The sequence below is a fragment of the Dipteris shenzhenensis genome, chromosome 1, assembly GCF_047967505.1.
Source record: "Dipteris shenzhenensis isolate YYH24624 ecotype China chromosome 1, Dip_SZ_1.0, whole genome shotgun sequence".
Lineage (NCBI taxonomy): Eukaryota > Viridiplantae > Streptophyta > Polypodiopsida > Gleicheniales > Dipteridaceae > Dipteris > Dipteris shenzhenensis.
Window position 1 is genome coordinate 38,396,924 of NC_141596.1, and position 19,994 is coordinate 38,416,917.

The 19,994-nt window shown below is 41.5% G+C and overlaps 2 pseudogenes; both read right to left on the reverse strand.

Moving 5' to 3' along the window:
* Positions 1-1,342: 1,342 nt before the first annotated feature.
* On the reverse strand, positions 1,343-8,406 carry LOC147905792 (uncharacterized; annotated as a pseudogene).
* A 12-nt stretch (positions 8,407-8,418) lies between these two features.
* Positions 8,419-9,446, reverse strand: LOC147905793 (uncharacterized; annotated as a pseudogene).
* Positions 9,447-19,994: the final 10,548 nt, after the last annotated feature.

Here is a 19,994-nt window from a genome sequence, read left to right on the forward strand (position 1 = left end):
TCATCGGATGGCGGCAGTAGCTCAGCAGGCGGGGGCGACGGCACCACCTTTCTATGGACAGCTCCAAATTTTTGTGGATGCCCATGCTCTCAACCCGCAGCAGCTACCTTTACTTCGACCGGCGCAAGCGGCTCCGGCAGTACAAGTACCAGCGCCGGCGGCTCCAGCAGTTCCGACGGCGGCAGCGCCAGCAGTTCCGACAGCGGCAGCAGCGGCGGTGGACGATGACGGTGGCGATGTCGAGGATGAACCATAGCGGAGAACCGGTGGGTTCGGATGCGGATCCGGAATCCGATTCACCGGGAGTGCCAAGTGTTAAGGAAAAAAGCAGCGATAGCAAAGAGGAACTAGGGGGGGAGTCCTTAGATCATTAGTCCTTAGATTATTATCATTAATACGTTGTATCTAGTTTATAGTGAGATATGAAAAGACGGAAGTTCTAGGACTAGGCGGAGAACTGAATAGGCACGGTAACTGTCATGGCAACCGTCACGGCAACCGTGAAGGAGTTATGTGTGCCGGTTAGATAAGAGAGAAGAGAGCGATCATTCAGAAGGATCATTGGGGCTCATTGGGGATCATTGGTGAGGATCGGAGCAAGGATCAGTGCTATGTATCAGAGAGTACGGTGTTGTACTGCTCGGAGAAATGTAATACAGAGATTCTATTGCATCTACCTTGTTGTTTTATCATGAATGATTCTGTCGATCACCGTTCTACTCTATGAATTTTCATACGCAGTTCTGAAGTACGATTACGCATGTAAATCTGTCGCAGTAGTGCGTTTCGAGTTAGTCTTCAGAGTAGAGAGGGCTAACACCGAGGAAGTTGAAACTTAGATATGAGGGTCCATTCTACATTGTCGAGGATTTGAAGCAAGGCACATTCTGGGATGGAGGATGGCAATGGTGATGGCAGAGATAGAGATGAGGTTCAGGCTCTTAGAGTCAAGTATGGAGTAATTAATTACTAAGGTCAAAGCATGTCCATATGATGACTATAAGCACATGCAAGTTAGTGGTAGTGAGTAGGGGGATCCCAAAGACAAGGAGACATGCCCAATGAGAAGACAAAGACATAGTCTAGAGCTTTAATGTAATGTAATGGAACAATCAAGGCCAAGAAGCCTCGAGGTGACTACTACAAAGCTAAAAGATAGTGAGTAGAATTCCAACATCTTAAGGAGACCTAGGAAGAAGACCCTTACAATCATCTCTAGAGTCAAATCAAGGTGATGGGATGAGCTCCACTAATAAAAGCATGGGAGGCATTCATAAACAGGAATGTAACCTTGACTATGATTGAGATTTTGCAATTATCTACTCACTATTGGGAATAATTTTCAAATTAGCATATTCTTGATGTCCTTTTCTGCAACCAGCAGCTCCACCAGAGCTGGAGATTGGTCTAACAATATTGTTTCTTCATTGGAATATTTCTCTTCTATAGCCAAGCACTCTTGCAAGTAAGCATGAAGCTGCCCAATCTTTCGAACATTTGGTCTTCGTACCTAAAGTCAAGCATAAAGTTTCAAATAATCTTTTAGTATCCATCAATACATTATTGAAAACTTTATTACATCTTTGAGTCTAGATTATCCATAGAATTGTGCTCGATATCTCAACACTCCCCCTCGAGCTCAATCCCAATTCTTGCACACCAAGCAGGTCTTGAACTTGCGTAGCTTCTCTGTGCCCAATGCCTTTGTGAATATGTCAGCTACCTGATCCTCTGTACTGACATAAACTAGATCAATAAGACCTAGTAAATCCTTCTCCCGCACATAGTGATAATGCACCTCAATGTGCTTTGTTCTAGCATGATAGACTAGGCTATTTGCCAAGTGTATATTGCTCATGTTGTCACAATAAATGACAACTGGCCCATCTGTAGACTGATGCATATCATAAAGTAGCTTATGCAACCAAGCTACCTCACATGTAGCCATTGTTGCACCCCTATACTCAGCCTTTGAGCTTAACAAGGCAACTGTAGGCTATTTCTTGCTTCTCCAAGTGAGTACAACACTCCCAAAAGAGAACACATATCCATTGGTAGGTCGTCTATCAGAAATACTACCAGCCCAATCAGCATCAGTGTATCCATGCATCTGTATCTGAACCCCAGTCTCATAAAATAGTACATACTACAATGTGGACTTCACATACCTAAGTATGTGTCTAGCTGCATCCAAATGAGGTTTCCTTGGAGCCTGCATAAACTGACTTACCAATCCAATAGCATAACTCAAATCTAGCCTGGTAATAGTTATATAAATCAAACTTCCTACTATGTGTCTGTACATAGTAGGGTCTTCCAAAAGCTCACCTGCATCTACGCTTAGCTTCACATTCTGCTCCAAAGGAATTGAAATAGGCTTATAGCCTGCCATCCCATATTTGGACAGCATGTCTAATCCATACTGCCTCTGCAAGAGCCGTATCCCACTTGGTGATCTAATCACCTCAATGCCCAAGAAATAACACAGCTCTCCCAAATCCTTCATCTCAAACTTCTGCTTCAATAGCATTTTTACATGAAGGATATCTTCATCACTATCACCTGTGATGATCAAATCATCAACATAAATGATGCAGCATAATACCTTTCTCTGTTTTTCTCACATAAAGTGAGAAATCTACCTTGGAAATCTGAAAGCCAATAGCGACAAGATACTGTCCTATCTTGTCAGACCATGCTCTAGGTGCTTGCTTCAAGCCATACAAGGCTTTCTTCAACCTCCAAACAAACTCGGGATGAACAGCATGAACATAACCTAGTGGCTGCTCCATAAAGACCTCTTCTTGCAAATCACCATGCAAGAAGGCATTCTTTACATCCATCTGATGTAAAGACCATCCCTTTGATGCAGCCATAGCAATGACTGCTCTTACAGTTGCCATCCTTGCAACTAGACTAAATGTTTCTTCATAATCAATGCCATATGTCTGTGCATACCCCTTGATAACTAATCTTGCCTTGTATATGTTCACAGAACCATTTGCATTGTGCTTCACCTTATAAACCCACTTACAGCCAATTGCATTCTTATCTTTAGGCAAAGGCACCAATTCCCATGTAGCATTTGCTTCCAAGGCATCCATTTCTTTATTTATGGCTTTCTCCCATTTTTCACTTAACATATTCTCGTATCTATCAACATACAACACTCTATATTGTAGTTAGCACATGTTGTTGATCTCTTTGACTTCACTATTGTCAATGAGTAGCTCAACCTCATCTTCTTCTTTACTAAATGCACCCTCAACAACTGCTTCTATAGTCAATCGTTGCTCAAAAACTCTTGTTGCATTGGATTTGCTTGCCGCCCTAGCCATAACATCGAACCCTTTCAACAATCATAGATTCCCAGAGAAATAAACCAAATCCATAGCTCTTGATGGCTTAGACCAATTGCGTCTCTTCAAATGAATAAAATCGTATGCACTCCAATTTCACTCACATGCACCCGATGATACAGCAATAGAGAGCACACATGTTGCAACATGTTGCAACTCCAATGTCTCTCCACCATATTCCTTACACCAAGTCGGTGCAATAAACATCTTAATACTATCAAGATTACAAGGATCTCCAAAAGAACCTTCAGAGTTTGTATACTTCACTCATTGTTGGTAGGACAATTCGCCTTGATCTCCTAGAAGCAAGTTCTTGCAAACCTCTCGAAAGTTACTTATGACTTTCAAATTCTGCGATTGAGCATGCAATTACTGTGGATGTATTGCAAACACTGATACATGCAAAGGGGTGTGCAGTGTGCATTTGCTTCCATGTCTTTTCAACCAATTGCAAAACCTGTTGCTTTTCCTTGGGTGTAAAGCACACCGATTTTTTAACAAACACATGCTGACAAACACGTGGAGCTCTAACAGGCACTTTCACATTATCTATGTGTCCCGTTGAAGATGGTCACTTCCTGTCATGTTTGAGATAGGTCATCCATATTTCCAAATGATCTCCATTCCAAAATAGGAATATTATCATTGGATTACACTCATATACTAGACCTATAGCTCGAATGATGCCTGGGTGTATGACATCGTGCAGGTATGTGGCTTCCTCCAAGGCTTTTGCCTTCAAATTATCGAGTGTCTTGGAGTGCTTCAACACCTTGTAGGCATAAATAGAATAAGGATCAAATGAGCTGATGTGAATGTTGCACATGCTAACATTTCCACATGTGCCTACATCTGCATTGGCTGTGAATCCACCATCTCCTCATTGGAGCAGCACGGGTCACTAAGGCATTTCCACTGGTGCATGTTCATCATGGTGTTTTGGTACTAATGTTGCTACTGCTACTGCTTGTGATGGTGACTATAAAGGACATGGAAACCTATCAGCATGCATGGAAGGGTTTATCATGGTGTTTTGGTATTGGTGTTAATCTTAGCAGGCAAGCATGAAGAAGAGTATGAAGGTGAGGGAAACCTATCAGCATGTGCAGAAGCATCTATTTGACCAAGACATCATTGACTCTCCAAGGTGAAGTGGTGCATGAAGCACCAGCACAAGAACACCATGATAAACCTACCACAAAACTTTCAAGAGAGAGATGAGTGCCAGACTAATCATTTATGAAAACATCTCTAAACTTAGACTGCATCACACAATTCTAAAGAGAGATATGAGTGCCAGACTAAGCATCTATGAAAACATATCTAAACTTAGACTGCCTCACACAACTCTCAAGATTTTAATAGAGAGATGAGTGTCTATGAAACATGACTAAATATTAATCTTAGAGTGTATCACACATCTATCTTAAGAGAGATGAGTGCCAAACTATGCAAACCTACAAACTCCTATAAACAAACATTAATATCAAAACTGAGATGGCAACACACAACTCTCTCTCTCGAGATGAATGTCAACCTCAGATTAAAAGCAAACATTAATATTAAAACTAAAATTGCAACACACAACTCTCACAAGAGAGTTAAGTGCCAGTCTCAAACACAAAATAATAACAAACATTAATATCAAAACAAAGACTGCAACACAAAACTCTCTCAAGAGAGATGAGTGTCATCATTAGATTAGAAACAAACATTAATATTAAAACTAAAACTGCAACACACAACTCTCACAAAAGAGTTGAGTGTCTGTCTCAAGCACAAAACAATAACAAACATTAATATCAAAGCAGAGACTGTAGTACACAACTCTCGCAAGTGCAAGTCTCAAACAAGAAAGAAGAGTTTACCTATGGGCAAGTGGGGGAGCTGACAAGTAGAATGAGCAGATAGGCACGCAACAATAGATGTGGCAAGGAGGTAGGAATAAAATGTAGCAGTATTTATCCCAATATAGAAATTCATACGCATACTTTTATTTATATGAATAAATTGGACAATACATTTTAAATTAAGACAAATGCAAATTTGAGTGTTTTTTTCGAATCAAAAACAAATTCGAATGAATTAATGCAACTTAGGTAAGGACAATTCTTCAAGAAATGAGGTCCTTGACATTCAAAAGAGGAGCTAGTGGGTTACTTGCTACTTTATATGGACACTCATTAGCCCTATGAGGAGCTTGACATGTATAGCATTACATTGGTAGTCTCCTTGCCAAGGTGTTCATATCTCTTTCTTTTTTAGAGATAGAGCCCGTTTGGTAAGCATTGGTCATCTTGCATGATGTAATGACTTTTGATGCCATACTAATTGGTACTCCCTTCGTATTGGGGGTATCTGATTCCACTTGGATCTTGGTCATGTCTTCCCAATCATTAGGCATCTCTTGTACCAACACTTGATTCATTGGAGTGATTTGCGATGATGGTGGTTGAGGTCCCAATATTGGTGGGGATAAATTAATGTTTTGAGCCCTATATTGCCCTTGATTGGCAGGTGGGTCTACTTGTATTGATAATTGTTCCTTTGGTTAGGCAGGGCACGTAAGGCTAGTTGTGGCCTTGTTTGGTACATTGGTTGAGGACTCACCTTGTTTGGTGGGTGGGTTGAGGATTCACCTTGTTTGGTACATGGGTTGAGGAATGACCTTAGGAAACTAACATTGCAAAGTGTTATGACTCCCCAACATGCACAATGGGCACAATAAAGTGGCGGCCTTGCCGTGAGGCACATGCACTCATTGGTGGGATGGTTCCTAGTCCACATTCCACTCCATACATTATCTCTTTGTGGAAAGTGGGTTTGATGCTTCCCTTGTTGCTCCCCCTTTCCACTATTAGAGCAACTAATTTAATAGTTTTGTGGCCAACTCCTCCATGTTCATCTCCTTAGGGGAGTTGGTTTTTGCTGAATTAGTGGTTTTCGGGTTTGTGACACACTAGATGAGGAATATAAGACTTATCGCCTTGAGTTATTTCCTTCATATTATCACTTAAACATATGGTAGTTTTATTGCACAACTCAAACAATGTTGGATTCATGGTGAATAAATGGTGAATAAATGACCATGAAGTTTTGAATCAAATAAACCAATGAGAAAGCATGGCAATAATTGTGCATCACTTATTCTCTCATGAGCTTCACATCACGAGTTTAAGTGCTTTATCTTTGCAATGTAGTCCTATCTATACAAGGCTAGATTGGTGGTGAAGGGATACACATAGGAACACCTCATTCAATGTATGGGGATCAACCCACAGATGCATCATTGACAGGGGTGGTTAGAGATCAATGTCCCACGTGTGAGCCCCTAATTTGAGGGGACAAAGGGGCAGCATTGGGCTGCGGGGGAACTCAACACAGACTTAGCAACATGTACACGTAGCATAGGCTACGGGATAAAGGCACCATATGTAGGACAGAAGCAGGGCCCAGTAGAGGGGCCTACGTAGCAACAAAGGAGCATGGTAGCAATGGCAAAAGACCCTACCTCAGGGTCTTTATACAAGCCAACAAAAGTCAGCCCAAGCAGGTCGATTTTCAGCCCTACCATAGTCAATGCAGACACAGCAGGGGTCGGTCCCCCATGCTGGTTGGTTTTTAGACCTACCCTAGGGCTATATAAACCCCCCTCCACTACCTCATTCTCTCATCCAGAGTTTGTTGATGCTTACATTCGCAAGCAGTGCATACACACAAAGAGCAGAGAAATCTCATTTCTGGTTTATCCCAGCCCTTGCTGGATATTTTGTTGAGCATATATTCTAAGGTCTCTCCTATCTCTGATGTACTATATGTGTTTTGTATTCTGTGAGAGGATAGCATCATTGAGAGAGAGTCTGTTGGAGCTAGTGGAGATCCAAAGAATTGAGTGATTCTTTCCTCCTTTTCCAACACTCGATTTTTCCCTAAAATTGGTGGTGCCCTATTGCTTTGCTAAATTTGACCACCCTTTTAAAGAGGGTGGAGATGAATGCCTAAAATTATTGCTTAATATGGTGGCAAACTCCTCCAAAGTTGTCAATCAAGATAGTGAAATTATTGTAGAACTACCTCCAAATCAGCATGTCAATTTGCTCCTCTCTCCCCTCCTCCTCCTAGCCATTCCTTTAGGATTCATTGTGAATGGATAGAGGAGGTAGACTCATGGTTCCAATTATGGCTCAAAGGAGGAAACGAAAAAGACCAAGGTAAAACTGTGGTTGTTGGTCAACCATGGCCCCTCAAACCAAGCCCAAACTAGGCTATTTGTTGACACAAAACAAATTCAACATAGAAGACAAGCTGGAAATAAATGAGAAGTAAAGCTACTTTATTACTAACCTCACCAATGACACAAGCATCTAGAGTCATGCAAAATACTCACTCGGTTCTCTTTGGGCTCCCTTTTGTATAAGTCAATGATTGCAACAGGGAGAAACTTCTTCAGCCCCTCACCATGTAAAAACAAAACTCTTGGAAACTTGGCTCGGAATAGTTTCATGTCTCTGTCATTTTGCCTAATCGGCCCCAATAGCACAAACACCATCATCCATGACCTTCAATCTTTTCTGCCGAGCTGGGTGGCCTCACAGATCGAGAGTAGACTGCCCTCCCCATTTAACAATGATATACCATGCTTCACACCTTTTGTCTGAAAGAGAATGCTCACCTCCTCAGATACTACCCTGAAGAGACATTTGGTTTTCTCCTTTACTATTGAGTTGACTGAACCAGCAGTCCTATCAAAAAATTATTGTGTCTCCTTCTCTACTCTAGGATCAAGAGGTAGAGGCACCATAATGTTCAACACATCAGTTGGGCCTTCAGCACCACAAAGTAGGTCACCCAATCTCAACTCTTTGAGCCGTAACTTCAAAAATACCTTCATACGCATCCAAATGATCTCGTCCACATAATCCTCCAAGGTAAATCCCTTTGGATCCTCTGAATACCAGCTAGGAAGCCTTTTAATCCCAAGATGAGCTTTGAACATCTGGAGCAATATAAAAGGCATTCTCAAAATGCAATGAGTTTCATTAACCATCTCTGGATATATGTATCCTTTCAAACTAGCAGAAGATACTTGTAGTTCCTCAACTAGAAGTGGTATCTTTGTCAAACATGCAGTGACAACAAAGGACCATTCTTGCCCAACACTCATACTGTGATTGCCATAGCAAGTCCAGACAGATTCCTCTAGTAAGACCCTTAGCATAGTAGCCATGTGTTTGTAGTCCCCTTCATCAACGTAGTCCTAGAGGTAGTTTTTTACAAATAGACCTCGGTGTATATCCTGAGGAACCTTAGTAGGTATAAGACATGGTGTAATATCTCAAGCATGGGCTTGGACTTCTAAAGGTCCCCATATTCTCTATCTAAACTCCATTCCAAAAGCTAAATTGCACTTTCAGTCCCCAATCTTGACAGTGGGATAGTCAGCTTCCCCCATGCAGTAACTCCAAACCCTCTGTGGCGGTGCAAGTGAGGGGTCAGTGCAACCGCACAAATGGGCAAGAGTGCACAATTGTCATTCTTGGCATCAAATTTCTTATAGTGATAGATAGCTGCAAATATATCTGTAACAAAGGCATCTGCCTATGCATCACCCATGGCCGGAGCCAATGCTGGAGCCACCATGTGAGACTCATCCACAAGAAGAAAGAAGAGCACCAACTGCTTGTGACTAAACTTAGCAGTTGATGACTAAACTTGTGTCATGTCCTGGTATCATAGCCAGGCTTCGTCAAGTTGTAGCATGGTAAGTGCATAGGCCTACAAGCAAATATCAGATACAGATAGAATGAAACTACAAAAGAAAGCGGGGCAAGCAAGATGCAAGGAAAGTTGGTGCAGGGACAAAGAAAATTTCACCAAAGAAGACGCAGGGAAAGACGATGCAAAAATGCAAAAATTTTCATCAAAAGAAGGCTGTATAACGTAGAGAGTGATTGTAACACTGCCAATCAGCTAAAGCGCCACCAAAGTGATGATTGAAGCATAGTCCTTGGCATACCTGCTAGCACCGTTGGCTGTGCAAGGGAGACTTCTGAGATTGCTCTCAAAACTTCCCGGGAGGTCACCCATCCCAATATTGTTCTAGCCCATGCACGCTTAACAATTGTGACAATCCACTATGTAAAGTCACTTTGTGTTCTATGTTCCATAGTTCTGGCCATAAAGATATCTTTCAAGGGAAAAACTACAAGAAAGGGAGCAACCCAAAGGATTTTGGAAGTAGACAAGCACGTGTTTACAAGCGCAAGACACAAACTACAAGTGCTATTGGACTTGAGCTTTGCTTTGTACTTTGCAATGTGGATGCACTCATTGTAATTGTGTGAGTCTAAGGGGCCACAAAGATACTATGCTCAACCAATAGCCTCTTTCAAATCTTGGGAACCGAATCGAGATAAGTTTTGTGTCTGTGTGTATTTCCTTTCATAGTGATTTTTAATGCTCGCACCATGCACAATTCTAACTATGTCAGGAAAGCATATTCTATAAGTCATCTTGAAGACCTACATCATGTTGAGGATGTGGGAAATGATCACTACCAGCCAAAGAGAATTCCAACACCAATGACACTTACTGAGGAAGCACTCTATCAACATGAGAAGTGACATTGCCAAGTGCCTGAATATGCACTACGATAAGCAATGTCAACTTGGAAGCCATGTATATTTATGGAGGAAGAGGACCTTATGATTACGTCGAATTCATTGGAGGCATGGAAACAACATGCACAGGACCTTGAGCAACAACTTGAGTACATGCAAAATATGTGCAACACACACAAAGACAATGAAAGGCATGTAACTCGAGTACTAAAAGAGTTGACTAAAGTCACAAAAAAGCATAGAAAAGATGAAGATAATGATGAAAGTGACAATAGCAAATTGTTGGACACCACCGTAATGAGCGTGGAAGAAGTAGCACAAGACATCAAAGAGATAAGAAGCATCATGTGAAGACTTCGTGATAAAAAGAATTCAGTTAATATCAATCACAAAACTTTTACTTTTCCAAAGTATGATGGTAAAAGAGATGGACACGCTCTACGTGCTTGGATTAATTCCTTCAACCAATACTTTTTTGGGGAACAATACCAAGAGATGGAGAAGGTGAAACTTGCTGCAAGACACATGACAAGCAATGCACAATTATGGTGGATTGTACTTGTGATATTCCAAAGACATGGAATCATTCAAAGACAAAATTAAGAAGCGTTTCCTACCTACACAGTTCAAAGAGGATACTCATAGGCGATGGCAAATAATGAGGTAGTTGGCCAATGAAAGCGTGGATGCATACACTGAGAAATATCTTTCAGTCCTACTTTAACTAAAGACCATTGAAAAAGTACTACGGAAGGAGAAATGCTGTACCTTTATTGAGGGTTTGCACCCTACTAGTTGTGCTAATGTGCGCATGTTTCGACCATCTACAGCTTTTGATGCTATGGATTTAGCATTAGAATAAAAAAGGAAATAGGCAAGAAGGTTTGCTACTCACACTCCTCGAGCAAAGAAACATACTCCTTTCTTCAAGAAGGAGGGTCCAACAAGTAAAGTTGGTGGTTATGATGGTAAGTCTAATTGGAAGCCTGCTAAATCAAATATAAATCGAAGAATTGGTATACTTGTCAAATGTAATAGTTGCAAGGATAAGGGGCACTATTCTTTTGAATGTACGAAGAACCCAATTGCTACACGCAAGCCAGGTACTCAAGGAAAGAATGCCACCAATAATAGTGGAGGCAATGGAGGACGAGCCAATTGCCGTACTAATGGTAATGGCCAGCACAACTCTGCACCACATCGATGATATTGCTTAAGGATCCCTGGATGTGGATCTATCAAGCAAGAGGGGAGAGATGAGGAGGAAACCGAGGACACCGACTACATTCCTTCAAGTAAGTGCTCTTTAGGTAAAACTGCATCTCTTTTTCATACTTCTTTGTTACACATGACCGCATCATTACACGAAAAAGAATGTAATGTTTTGTTTGACGACGGAAGCACACACGATTTCATTTCACATTGTTTAGTTGAGGAACTAGGTCTTCCATCCATCAAAACAAAATACAAAGTCAAATCAGCTTTTCAAGCATCGCATTACAATTGTTTGCAAATGGTGAAGGATCCTGAGGTGATTATAGGGCCATTAGCCGAGAGGCATGATTTCTTAGTCACTCCTTTGCGCGAGCAAGATCTTATTCTTGGGATGCCTTGGCACATTGATCACAATGCCAAACATGATTATCTTGAGCACACTATTTCCGTGACTCAGGACACTGAGACCATGATTTTGGAATGCGACAATAGCCTTCCCTCTTGGCCTTTGTTGTCGCATACTCAAGCTAAAAGAGCTTTGTGCAAACATGACAAAACATATCTTTTATGGACAAGAAGGTCGAGGCTAGCCCCCCGACTATAAAACCTACGCAAGAGCCTCTATATCCTACCTATGCTGATTGTTTTATGGAATACTTACCCCGTGGCCTCCTCAGTCTAGACCTAAGGACCATAAGATTGATCTTATCCCAGGTAGCGCTCCGCCATGCAAGGCACCATATAGACATAATCCTACTAAGCAACAATAGATTCAATCCCAAATAGAAGACCTTTTGGCTCAAGGCCTGATTTGACCTAGCAGTTCACCATTCAAGGCACCTGTTCTTCTTGTCAAGAAGAAAAATAGGACTTTTTAGTTGTGCATTGATTATCGTGCCTTAAATAAAATAACTGTGAAGAATCAATACCCCATTTTGAGAGTCAGCGATCTTCTTGACAAGTTGAAAGGAGCCACAATATTTACCAAGATCGATCTTAAGTCAGGGTATCATCAAGTGAGAGTGAGTGAGCCCAATATTTTGCAAGACTAGTCACTACGAATTCCTTATTATGCCTTTTGGACTGACTAATGCACCTGCCACATTTAGTTGGATGATGAACTGCATTATCCTACCCTATCAGGACATTGTGGTAGTTTTCTTAGATGATATCATAGTCTATAGCAAGATTCAAGAGGAACATGAGAAACACTTGGATCTTGTCTTCTCCCTCTTATGCAAGAACCAACTCTATGCCAACCCAGAGAAAAGTTCATTTTTCAAAATTGAAATTGAATATCTTGGTTACATCATTTCACCTGAAGGTAATCAATTAGATCCCAAGAAAGTAGAGGCAATAGTGAATTGGCCACAACCTAAAGGCGTTCATGAGTTACGATCTTTTCTAGGTATGTGTAGTTTTTACCAAAGATTTGTTAAGAATTTTGCACATAAGGCACATCCATTGACTGAAATTCTATGTAAGACTCGTGCTTTCTCTTGGGAAGAACAACATACTTTATCCTTCCAATGACTTAAGAGGCAATGTCTTGAACACTAGTTTTGACCATGGTAGACTTCATGAGGCCTTTCTTTGTCATGGTCTCATTGACGCTAGTGGGCAGGGATTTGGGGCTATGCTTATGCAAGATAACCATTGGATTGCATTTGAGTCACGTAAGGTTAAATCAGCGGAGCTAAACTATTCCACATATGATAAAGAGTTAGCCACTGTAGTCCATGCCCTTAAACTTTGGAAGCACTATCTTGTGGGTTCTGAATTACTTATTAAGACCGATCACCAAAGCCTTAGACATCTCCTTACTCAAGCGGTGATCTCTGATAGATAAGAAAATGGGTTGCCTTTATTGATAGTTTTAAACCGATGATCCAATATCAACTAGGCAAAGACAGTTGCCAATGCACTGAGCCAACGACCTAGCTTATATAATATCTTAGTCATCGAGGGAGACCTTTTTGAGCCTATGAAGGATGCCTATGCCACTGATCGAGACTTTTAAAAATTTTGGCATAAAATTAAGTAAGCCAATGGTACCCCTATGACCTCATATTCCATTCATGATGACTAACTTTTCTACAAAAAGCGCTTGTGCATCACTGCATTGATTCGTCATTCGGTACTAGAAGAGCTGAATCAACCACCCTACATGGGGCATAGAGGTATCGTTGCAACGTATCAAACTGTAGTTCAAGATTTTTTTGGGCCTAATCTTAAAGTCGATGTTGCATCGTTTGTTGCACAATGCCTTATTTGCTAGAAAGTCAAGAGCTACCAGGGCAAATATCAAGGTTTGCTTATGCATTTACCGATTCTTGACTGTCCATGGGAACAAATCTCTATGGATTTCATTACTGGATTTCCTACAACTAGTTCAAGTTTTGATATGATTTGGACTATCATAGATAGATTTAGCAAACATGCTTATTTTATTCCGTGCAAAAAGACTTTGACAATAGTTCAAGCTGCTCATTTGTTCATCAAGCATATCTTTGTTCACCACCTCCCTACTAAAGTAATCATGCCAGACTGAGATAGTAAATTCTGTAGTAACGTCTGGATAGTACTTTTAGATAATCTTGGTACAAAGTTAGACTTCTCCACTACTTTTGATCCAGAGTCAAATGGTCAAACTGAAGTCACACAAAATACTATTTGTGACATGATGTGTGCTTATGTATTGGGTCAGCTAGGCAAATGGGACAAATATTATAGTCCGCCTACAACAATACTAAGCACTCTGTTACATGTAAATCACCATTTCAAGTTGTCTATGGCAAGACTATTCCTACTCCGTTGACCCGTCTTAAGCATCAAGTAGAGGCTGCTGACTAATTCACTAAGGACTTTATACAATTTTGACTACTGTTCATAAGAACATAGAGCATGCTCAAGTTGTATATACTAAACGAGCAAAAAGGGGAGAAAAAGAGTTATATTTGAAAAAGGCGACCTAGCGATGTTACGAAATGAAAAGCGTCGACTTAAGAGTATTGGGACACATCCTATTGTAAAGTTCACCCCTAAATCCTATGGTCCCTTTAAAATTTTAGAGTGTATCAATGGCAATTGCCTATCCGGTTAGAATTACCGCCACATTGGAAAATTCAAAATTATTTTCATGTGCATCTCTTGAAACCTTTTCGTGGAAAGCCACCGATTCGTCGACCTACCGTAGAGGAGGCACCTTTTCTTCAAGGAGGGACCCATCTATTAGAGCCACACTGGTACATTGATACACAAATCACTGAGACAAGACGTGGAAATTCATATCCCATTTATCTTGTTACATTCAAGAACCACCCTGTAGAGGATGCCAAGTGGATGCCTGCAAGATATTTTTGCCAATACCCTGATTTGTTGACTACCTTTTTGTCATGCAATTGAGGATAATTGTGGTATCAAGCAAGAGGGATGTTATGAGAATTGGGATTATCCCATTATTTTTTAATCTTTTAGTATTTAGTTGTGAGATCTAGCATTTTGTCGCACAGTTGATGTAGTGTGTGCTTGCTATTCATATGAGTGTGTAGCAGTGTGTGCACCACTTACACGATGAGTGTGTAGCAGTGTGTGCACCACTTATGCGATGAGTGTGTAGCAACGTGTGCACCACTTACGCAACGAGTGACGGTATGTGTAGCAGTGTGTGCACCATCCGTACGTATGGCTAGATATATGGCTATGGCTGTATGAGTGTAGCAATTTGTGCACCACTTACACGGTGATGGTATGTGTAGCAGTGTGTGCACCATCCATATGATTTTACGCATGTGTAACAGTGTCTACACCATGTGATGGTATGTCTCACATATGTGCACCATCCATCTATGATTTGTTGATTTTGCATCGCTTAAATGCTGAAAGATTGAATAATATTGGTGATTGATTCCAAGGTTTCTTATCCTTGAAATATTTGCATTATTGATGGATGTTGTGAATTCAGGGCAAGAGTAACTAACTGGGCGATGGCCATTGGCAACAAGCATGATTCGCCATACTTTTATGTGCGTAAGGTGTAACGAGTGATGCGGGGAATAAACAAGGCTTACTTCAAAAAGCCTAGTTTTTGAAATTATAAATGCTCATGTATGTATTTTAATTTTTGAAACATTAGAGACTTAGTCTAAGCATATTGACTAAAGTGAGAAAAGCAAACTCTATTTCTAGAAAAGGCAAGCTATTTTGGAAGGTGTGTGTGGCTTATCTCTAGTTTTGTGCATGGAAAAGATGTACATGAGCTTGGATCCGTTGTTGCTTGAAATTATTGAATCAATCAAATACATAGGAAGTGGAAGACGAGCACCACTCCTATGGGGGGAGATTGCACCCAATGCGCTTGTTATCTTTGTTGTTAGTGAGTTCTGGAAGATCGTGCATATTTTTTTGTATAGTTGTCATTGTGTATTTGATGATTTGTAGGTTCCGTGAGCGATTCCCGTTGTATTGCTAAGGCTCTTGCTCTCAGGGTCCGATTTCTTCTTTCAAGGCTCCTTCATTCATGTCAGTACAGGTTCTTATTTACAGGTTCTTATTCTGGCAGGAATATTCATGACGCAATATTGAATGTGTTGTTGGCTATTGACCATGCTCCAAAATCAGCAATTTATGATGTTAAATCTTGATCTGGAAAATTCTTACGATCAAGTAAGGTGGGACTTTGCATTGAAAGTCGTGGTAAAGCCCTTGGGCACCAACTCAATATGTAATATGTTACTACCATCATCCAAAATATAGGGTATGTGGGGACAAGGCCATATATAATATGCATGGATTTCCTTAAAAAATTTCAAATATGCAAGGGAAAAATATAAAAATTTCATGTCCCCCCTCCTATCAAATATAAGGTATATATCTTGAAAAATATGATAGATTTTAAGATTTGTACATATTTTTCATAATATGTGAGGCCGAAGGGTAGGGGGTCTTTTAGATGAAGGGGGGTAAAACAAAATATACACTAAAATATGAAAACCCATCTCCTTTCAAATTATTGTAACTTTTTCATGTGTCACCCAAATTTCAAGGTGTAAAGACATATTTGAAGCTCTTTTAGTATAGAACATAACCATGTTAATTTGAATAATTTCTACTCATGGCATATTGTTGAATTCACCTCATACTCAAGATTTTGATAGATTTTCTTACTAAAGGGAGTTAAACCCCAAGGGTAAAGCTTGGCTTTCGGCCTGGGCTTCTACTTCCTCTTCATCAATGCTTCTGCTACTGTATCTATGAATGATACATGTATGATAGTTTCCCCCAGTACGTCAAGGGTGTCCCCTAGCACCCTTACTCTTTACCATAGTCACCTAGCCGTTTCTCAGGCAAATTGATCATCACATCACTCTCGAGATTTCCTTAACCAAACAGTTCGAATTTTGCTGCGCAGTTTTTTGCTGATGACAAACTCCAACATTCTCCAAGCTACTCCGGCCAATCTGGATATTCTTTTGAATGATTATGATGAGTTCGCCTCGGTCTGTGATTCTAACATCAATAGATCTAAAACAACGATGCTATTTTTGAACTGCAAAAGCCAACCACAATGGATTGGGCAATGTGGATTTCAAGTGATAAAACCGGGAACTGTTTTGCGCTACCTTGGTTGTCTGCTTGGGCTGGATGTTACCATTAGACAACGCTTGGATTGGTGTTTGGCCAAAATTCGCAGCAAGCTTCACAAATGAAGGACAAGCGTCTGTCCTTATTGGGTCGACGGACTGTGCTAAAACATATCCTATCACCTACTATGGTTTTCCTATTCTCTGTTCTTCCATTTTCACAGCTTGGTCTTACTGAAGTGGAACGATTGGCTTCTGACTTCTTATGGCGCAATCAATGGCATTCCTTCCCATGGCAATACGCTCATACTCCTAAGCCGAGGGAGGCCTCGGGCTGGAAGGTTTCAAGACTGAAGGAGATAGCTTGTGTGCTAAGTGGCTCCTCAAATTACACGGTTCTCAACCATAGCCGGTGCTCTCATGGAGATCCTTCTGTCCAACCATAGCCGCGCAATGGAGGAGCACGGATCATGGAGCAGCTCCTACCATCTTTTCCTTTTCTCGCTCGACATATTCGTGACCAACAGCAATAGATATCATGATCCCATCTAAGCACCGAGTCAGGCAACACATGAATGAACTGCAAACACAAACACAGGTAAGAAAAGTAAACACCCAATTACAGACCTCACAATCAAACATGCCCAGACCGGGGGGACCCCAATGCTGAGTGGGAGATCTGTGGCTCTCTCACCTGCATGCAAGGAACCCGACCCACGACATTCACATCTGTCCTCCATAGAAAGGTGTCTGTATACACTATCTCCAGGTCTGTTGTAGCCCATCGATGGTTATCACCTACCATAGGTATTGCATGCAAGTGCGCTACAAGAAAGACGACCTAGTGCTACAGAATTGGAGGCTTGACAGAAGAGGGTAGTGGTGCAGGGAAGCAGGGCTGGGCCTTGGGCGCCCTCCCACACGAAGGGAGGGGGGGATTTGTCCACCATATGTCTGGCCCCTGAAATCTACAAGTGGTTGACAAGATCGTAAAATAACTTGAGCTGCCACAACTTGAGAAGTGTGGGGCGACTCTAAGTAGCCCCAAAAAATTTGATCCTTCTACCCTATGAATCATAAAATGGGTGCTGCATTGTTCTTGAACAAATTACTATGAAATTCCTTGTTTGTAGCTAGATGATAGCCGGTAAGGATCCAGAAAAACATAATAATGGAGATCTAGCACCTTTTCAGAAGGTGGTTGAAGACAAATCTCCAGCGTCACAGTAGGACCTAGGAGAAAAGGGAAGGAGGCAGAGGGAGAGAGGGTCCTCACTCAGCAGCTCACTACTGGAAGCAAATTATTTGAGGCCTTTGGAAGGAATCCCCGAGAACTGCAAGAATGGATCACTCCCAAGTTTCGTTTGCAGAGGAGGCCAAGGTAAAAGCATAAATAGCTTGTTTCAAAAAGGACTGCCAGAGTAGCAGTTGAGGGCAACCCACAATGTCAAATTTCTCCTACCAGAGGATTAGCTATGAGATTGTATTCAGCACGCCTAATTTGGTTAGGCAAAACTACTATGGGTCCATTTACTGGCAGCCAAACCATTATCGGTTCATTCATGGTGCAATATGCAGGAGACCGCCGTCCTTAACATAGTCTGCTCCAATAGGTGCCAACCTTCCAAGAGACACTCTATATGTGCTCATCTAGAATTGGATAAGGCATATGACAGCCTTAGTTGGACTGCTTGACAAATTGACGATGGTTGTGGGCTTTTAAAAAAAGTGACTGCCTTCTTTTTATATGCATAATCTGCTATATGCATGCAGCAGTATTCCAGAGATCCATTCACTCGGCCTGCAAAATCATCACTGAAGGTGAAGAGCAGAGGGAGAGGTTGAGATCAGATGAGGATCTTGCAGGAGCAAATAGTTCCAGACTTCTACACTTAGGAGGGAGCTTTCTCTGCAGTGAACTCAAAGCAGAACTTTGCAGGAGTGCACTCTGCTCTTCCTTTGAGCAGCTACTATGGAAGCCTACACAGAGGTACAGGGCAAAAGAGGAAAAGCTTTGTATGCAGTGAGCTTTGAGTTTTGCCAGAGTGCTCTACCTTCGAGCGATTACTGAAGTATAGAGGCACATGGCAGAAGAGAAGTCGTCTACTTCAAAGGGTGCATTAAATGGAGCCAGATTTGGAACCTTACCTCCGTGATTGCTTGTTGAAGGTGTCGGTACATATGTTGAGAGTCTTTATACTTGTTTTCACCATTAGATCTGTTCTTTTTTGGTTGTACATCTGAGTCCTCTTTCAGATCTATGTTCCTCTCTTTACTGTCTAGTAAGCATATGCATTGAGTTCTCTCTCTCATCAAGGTCTTGTGTTTCTTGGGGTACACTTCCGTCACCAGGTGACTTGGCCTATAGCAATCAACTACCCATGTTTTTCTACAGCGCTTCACCACCACAAATTCCTGCACCAACGGTTCTCTTTGCTCTCCATCATATGCACCAATTTTCCTATCGGGTTGGGGTCCACAGATACGAGTTTCCACCAGGGTTCGGGACCTCGCTTGCTCAACTTCCACAATGACAGATACCACCATATGCTGTCTCTTGCATGCCCATACGATCCACTCCTTGCACATGTACCTAGATGAATCCAGGAACATTCCCAAACTCATCCTCTAAAAACACAACATGGTGCAGTTTCAATCTCATGATAGTCACAAGGTTGAAAACCATAAACTCCATCATGCATAGCAGGGACTAGCTACTATGATATCCCCACTGACGTCATCAGCGCCCAACAGTGGGTGTAGACCATAGTATAAAAATATGCTCTCACACATACAAATCCACACACCCACACATACTTGAGCATCCATTTATACGATCCACTCCTTGCACATCCCCACACCTACACATGATCCACACTCTCTGAGCTTGAGCGGCAAGAAATATGACAAGAATACAGTGGGTTGGGAGTGTACAAGAACCAACTCACACACACCAACATGAAACGTGGAGGAGGAGAGAGAGTGACCCTTGACTAAAGGTGCACTCCTCAGGAATCAGCTGAACAGCTCGCTTACTCAGGCAGAGATGAACTGGGAACAAGAGAAACCTCAGTCTGACTATTGAGGCAGACTCACGAAATGCTGGCATGTTTCACTCTGCTTCACACTGCATGTTCACTTGCTGAAATCATCCTTTTACATGGGAATATAGGGCCTCCTACCTAGCCTGAACTTTTTGAAACCTTTTGCATAAATGT